General features: G+C 41.8%; 1 pseudogene; it reads left to right on the top strand.

Moving 5' to 3' along the window:
* Positions 1–5,285: 5,285 nt before the first annotated feature.
* On the top strand, positions 5,286–5,400 carry LOC112972864 (annotated as a pseudogene).
* Positions 5,401–6,166: the final 766 nt, after the last annotated feature.

The following is a 6,166-nucleotide window of genomic DNA, read 5'->3' on the forward strand; positions in this document are numbered from 1 at the left end:
TGCCTTTTTTTTTTTTTCCCAGTAGCTTGTGTGCTGGTGTCTTGTTTATTACCTAAACTCAATGAAATTGAATGGTAGAATCTTAATTTGTCAAGTCATGGCACAATTACAATTCCATTCTTTTCTCTCTCTCTCTCTCTCTCTCTCTCTCTCTTTTTTCCCCCCCCCCAAGTGTAGTGTTCTGTTTCCTTGTGACTGCCTTTCGCTGATGAATCTTGATACTAAAGGTATCTGCTTAATCTTTATAAAATACTGAAGCCATCCACAGAAGATGGAGAAACCAACTCTTCAAGATTTGAATAGTATTTAAAATACTAAGTTGGGCTGTCCTTTGTTTGTTTGTTTTTAATTTGTATATTTGTCACTTAATTGGAGTGACCACTGTTATGAAGTTTGTGATCTTTGTGCATTTTGTAGACTGCTGTTCAGATGCAGAAACAGAGATTGATACATTAGACCACTGTATAGTAGGCAGTAGTTCAATGGCAGCAAAGAAAATATTATTTGATGCAGTGATTTCAGATGCATCCTTTACTTTTCCCACTCGCCTGGCTTAATTTTGTTAGATATCTCTTCAAGGAACCTTATCTGTGTGTGAGTGGGGGGAGGGGGTTTGTTTGTTTGTTTGTTCCCCCCCTCCTCCCATTTGGGGCTGTCCTCTTACTTAAAAGTGCTAAAGCAAAGACTAATTTTTGTGAATAACTCTCCATGCAGTTCCTCACTAGGATGAGAGATTTTGTTGCTGTAAGGGTATGTGGAATGTGAGGGTATTTGCTTCACTAAGGTTATCAGCTCAAGGACTTATTATCCCCTTTGAACTAAAAATGTAAAAGGGAAAGCAATAAACAAAACACAGGGACACAGACCTGATAGATAAGCAATAAGGAAGACAATGACAAAGAGCAAAGCTCTTCAGACATTAACTGACAGGCCATTAGGAAACTACAGAGCATAGCTCTGGAGAGGGCCAGCCTGGACTTTGTAACCGATAAGAAGGGAGAAATAAGACTAACATATGAAGATTTTGGATATTTGAGAGGGGTCTGTGGGACTATATAAGGTTTATTAAGGAAAGTTTAGGGAAAGGGGATCGGGGAGGAATAAGGAGGGAACATCAGGGAATAGAAAGGAGGGGAGATAAAAGGGGCCAGTTGTGTGTAAGCAGCTGCTGGTCAATATTTTTGTCTGCCTAAGCCCTATGCCTGATCACTGCAGTCTAGCCTATTTTGTTAAATCCTTTCTTAACTATTTTTCAGTGTAATCTTACTCTTTATCCTATGTGTGAGTGGTGCAAGGCTTGGGTGCCAGCAACTAGAGATGCTGGATTGAGTGAATTAAGTGCCAGCAACTGGAGTCAGACCATGGGCTATAGCAGCCCCCATGTCTGTGGTATCAGCAACTGGAAAAGGTGAGGGTCTCAGCATCAGCAACTGCAGTGGGGACAACAGGCAATAGGGCTTGTGTGCCTGGGCATTGGCAAGTGAGGGGGCTGGAGTATTTATATTTTTTCCCCTAAACTGGGGGGAGGGGTGTAAAATTTGCTGGCAAACTTCAAGATGGACTAGTCAGTGAGTAGGAGGCCCACGGTCCAGGCATATATATTAGGCAGGCTGAGAGTCTGTGTTGATATTTGAGGGATCCATGAGTATGGGTGTGCTGGTGAGACAAGTGTGTGAGTGCATGCATCTGTTAGCTAGTGAGCATCAAGTTGGACTAGCCAGTGAGTAGACCTGTATAATGCATGAGAGGGCCCAGGATCCTGACATAGATATTAGACAGGCAGAGAGCCAGTGCTGATATTCAAGGAATCTGAATGTGTGTGTGCTTGTGGATTTAGAGTGTGTGTGTTTTCACTAGTGAACTTGATCAGCTGGAGAGGAGGAATGGGATCTGGCTATCTATACTTATGTTTTATGTGAGTTCTGGTAGTGTTAAATGTGATTGTTGTTAAAAGACAGTGCCCCGTCTGTGGCAATCTGTGTAGCTGGTCATGTTAGTGTCCTCTGTGTGTGTGTGTCTGGAATAAATGCCAAGCTGCGCTACTGGTTGAGCAAACAGGAGAGCAGCAGCCACATCCATCAGCCTGGGAGAGAGATACCCCTGGGCATACTGGTCTGGGCTCTAGTGACTGGGCAGGAGGAATCCTCAAGTCCCAGAATCTGCTGGAGGAAGCAGCCCTTAAAACATCCTTTAATGCCAGTCTTAAAATTCCCTTGACCAGCATGTTTGTCGATGATATAACCATGATTGTTATTAACCACTGTCCAAAACAGCAGACTGCTAGAAGAACTTAGATCTGATCCAGTATAGCCATCTACTTTTGACAAGACATCTACTATTTAGAGACACCAAAAAATAGTGGGGACTAGATGGAATACTTTAATGTGTTTGTGCTCCCCCATGCTTCTCTTGCTTGTCCTTTCTCCACTGACACAACCCTAGAGAGTTAGTGGGGAACTTTAAAGACATACACTTTTGAGTAGCCAAAAGAAGAATTTGATAGCTCAGTTGTGTGTGTTTGGGTTTTTTTTCTCTTTAATGAAGATAGAATCCACTTATGTTGTTTATGAATTCACCGACTTTATTTCTGTCTTTTACAGATTTGAACAGCTTATGTCAGCAAGCTATACTAGAGGTCAAACATTTTTTGCAGAAAAATTGTATTGCATAGCAAATGGAGAGAGACTGTGGTCACAAAAGTGATGTCCTTGTGGGTTTTCAAAGCAGTTTTTATTCCAGATGTAGATCTGGAGTATGGTACTCAAGCTTTTCCAAACTACTTGAGTATAGGGCAGGAAATAAGGGAATTTGTGACCTGTGCAAGAAAGAAAAGAACTTTTCGGCTGTAAATTGACAGATGATTGTGCTATGTAATGTGCTCTGCAATTCTGGTCCCACATTTGTCCTAACTTGGGGATATAGTTGGAGAGGTCTTGCAGCCCTCCTGCGTTACACACCCACATTTCATTCTTACAGAATGAAGGCTCATAGTAGAATTATTTGCACCTAGTTTTCATCCTGACACCTGGGCAGGAGGCAGCCAAGATGAACACAAAGACTGGAAGCTTGTAAGTTCTTTTGGGTGGATCCCTTGATTTTAAAGGACCTACTTGAATGCGCAGAAGTAGGAAAATATTCAGTGTAGGGGAGTGAAAAAGAAAATTTGTGGTGTAAGGGAGAGAGGATGTACAGTATGGGAAAAGGGTGATCTGATGTAATACTCAAGCTAAACTCTGCCCGTTCAGACTTTAATCAGTTCCATGGAATACCATAAAATGAGTCTTTTCCTTGTGTGCTTTGAGCTGATATTTGTTTGATACTGTTGTCACATTAAATAAGACAGTAAACCAGCTGGTCCTGACTGTTTGCAGAGTTGTTATCAATGCAATGTTTGCCCATTGGGTTCACATTTAAAGATTTCATTTACAGCTAGTATATTTAGAGTCTTTTGCAGAAGAGCTTGTGACTGGCCTGATGAAGAGCTTGTTTTTTAACTTCACTGCTCGAAACAGTTGTTTTAAGCTATGTCCTTCTCAGCTATTGACTTTGTTAACTGGAAATGTCATTAATTTCTGGGTTTGTGTTTTGTCTGCCTGTTGCATGAGGATGCCTTTGAGGCTTTTTGTTTGTTTGTTTGTTTGTTTTCCAATATTTTCCTTCTTTTAAAAAGGATAAATTGATTTGCAGCTAGAGAGGGATGAAAGAAGAATAAGAAAGGAGAAATCTGTCAGCATCCAGGGAAGCTGCTTGGTTTGTGGGCTGAGAGTGTGCCTATCAGAAGGCTGATAGTGGAAAAAACATTGTGTATCCAATTTAAAACGAAGAACAGCTAGACCAGTTTCCTGTTTCAGTCTGAAAGTCAATATACGCTAAATTTTACTTCAAAGGAAAGAAATCATGTTGAGACAGGAAAGAACAACCTTAAATATTTCTTCTCTTTAGTCGGATTCTCCACTGATAAGTTTTTTTTCCCCCTTTGGCTAATAAAGCAATGTAATATGTAAACAAATTACAGGTGGTGATTACCTGACTTATGTTCTGGTTTCAGGAACAATACAAGACAAAAGGCCTGCTCACCTCCCTCTTTCTATTCCCCACCTTCTGCTTGTGTTCCTGTTGTCATAAAGTAAACCAGATAATAAAAGCTGTATGTTAAAATCTAATTTGGGGTGGGGCGGATGGTTTGGATTTTTTAACAATGCAATTCAGTTCCCTTTTCTGGTCTCATGCTGCTGCATAAAAAACTGCTTGCACAGAGGAGAATGGAAGAAGGGGGTCAGGGACAAATGTGACAGGAATGAGGGACTTGTCTCTTTGGCAGTAGCCCCAATTTATAGTCCCTCCTGCATGGAATGTTGTCAGCTGTAAAGATGAGAATCCACCACCTCAAACGTCATGAGAAGGCCATCATGCTAAAGCAGGCAGAAAAGACCTGAAAGGCAATGCCTTTACTCATCTATAGATGAATGTATTGCAGGCACAATACAGTTGCTTCATATGACAGACTGAGTCCTTAAAAGAAGGATCACCTAATTACTTAAAACATATGTAGAAAAAATCAGCTTTAAGTACATTAATTGGAATAGCCTTGCATATGGCTTAAGGTATAGGAATTGGAACAGCAGTTAGCTTGTGCTTCCTGGTCCTGCCACTGAAATGATGTGACTTCAGCCTGATTCTTCACCTTTTTGTGCCTCTCCTCCCCTCTCATCTTTTGTCTTACATATTTATAACACATATGGAGTATGGATTTTCTCTTCCTATATACAGCTTGCCACTGAGTCTGGCTACTACCTCTTGCTGCTCTTTGTAACACACTAATGCAATCTGTTGCATTATATTAAGTGATGTGATAGGTTACAATCCTGGTGGTGGCTAGGCAGCTTTTTTCACTCAATATCTACCTTTGAGCAAGTGAGGGTTGTTCAAGAAAGTAGACCCAAGTCTTCAACTCAGAAAGCTTGTTGCAAATTAGGCTATCAAAGGATGATTGGATATACTGTACAGTTATCTATCTATTAACCGGTGGAATTACTTTACTTCTTGTATAAAAGGGCCAGCTGACACAAATACTTTCTTCATACATGTGTTAACACGACTGTAAAGAATGCTGCATTTCTGTCAAAGCACTATCAACTAAATTCTGAGTGTATAGGAGAGTGGCTTTTAAACAGCAGGTCCAGACTGAATTTTTTTTGATGTAGAAAAGATTTTGACCCAGACCAGTGGGATGAGACAGGGACAAGAAAAGGAAAACCTGGAAAAAGAGATAAATGTAAAAAACAATCGCTTCTCGGCCTTTTGGCTAAGATCAAGTATAGTATCTGTTCTTATCAGTTTAATATCTGATATGTTCTCAATGAGAGGACTTTATATTAAACAGATCTGTGGCCAATTTTTTTTTTTTTTTTTTTTGTCTGCCTCACTAAGTGGGGCACACGTGTCTTTGCCAACAGGTTGGCCAGCCTGGTAAGGAGGGCTTTAAACTAGGAAAGATGGCGGAAGGGGAGCGTTAGAGTGACCGGGTAGTTGGCAAAACACGGCTCAAGTCGGGATACCTCCAGCAGGTGCACGCAGCCAAGGAAGTACGCACAAGACATGACTATAGGGGATCCTCTTGTACCCCCTGGGAAACCTGCACGCTGAATTACCTCTCTGAAATGCCTGTACACCAATGCATGCAGCATGGGGAATAAACAAGAACTGGAGATCTGTGTATGATCACAGAGCCATGATCTCATTGCAATTACAGAGATGTGGTGGGATAGCTCGCATGACTGGAATGTTGTCATGGATGGCTACATGCTTTTTAGGAAGGACAGGCCAGGAAAGAGGTGGTGGAGTTGCTCAGAGGATTGTGATCAGTGGTGCAGAGCCTAGTTGGAGGCCTGTAGCTAGCGTCGCCGCCCCAGGGATCAGTCCTGGATCCAATATTGTTCAACTTCTTCATCAGTAACCTGGATGAAGGGACAAAGTGCCTCCTCAGCAACTGAGACAGCAACTGGAATGTATTGAGCTGTGCATAGGGGTGGCTGAAGAGCGAGTCGAGAGCTTATGGGGAAGGATTAAAGGGCAGGCTAGCATGGGGGACACTGTGGTGGGTGTTTACTACAGGCCATCTGATCAGGAAGAGGAAGTGGCGGAGGCCTTCTACAGGCAGCTGGAA

The sequence above is a fragment of the Apteryx rowi genome, unplaced genomic scaffold (genome assembly GCF_003343035.1).
Source record: "Apteryx rowi isolate R43461 unplaced genomic scaffold, aptRow1 scaffold_506, whole genome shotgun sequence".
In the NCBI taxonomy this organism is placed as follows: Eukaryota; Metazoa; Chordata; class Aves; order Apterygiformes; family Apterygidae; genus Apteryx; species Apteryx rowi.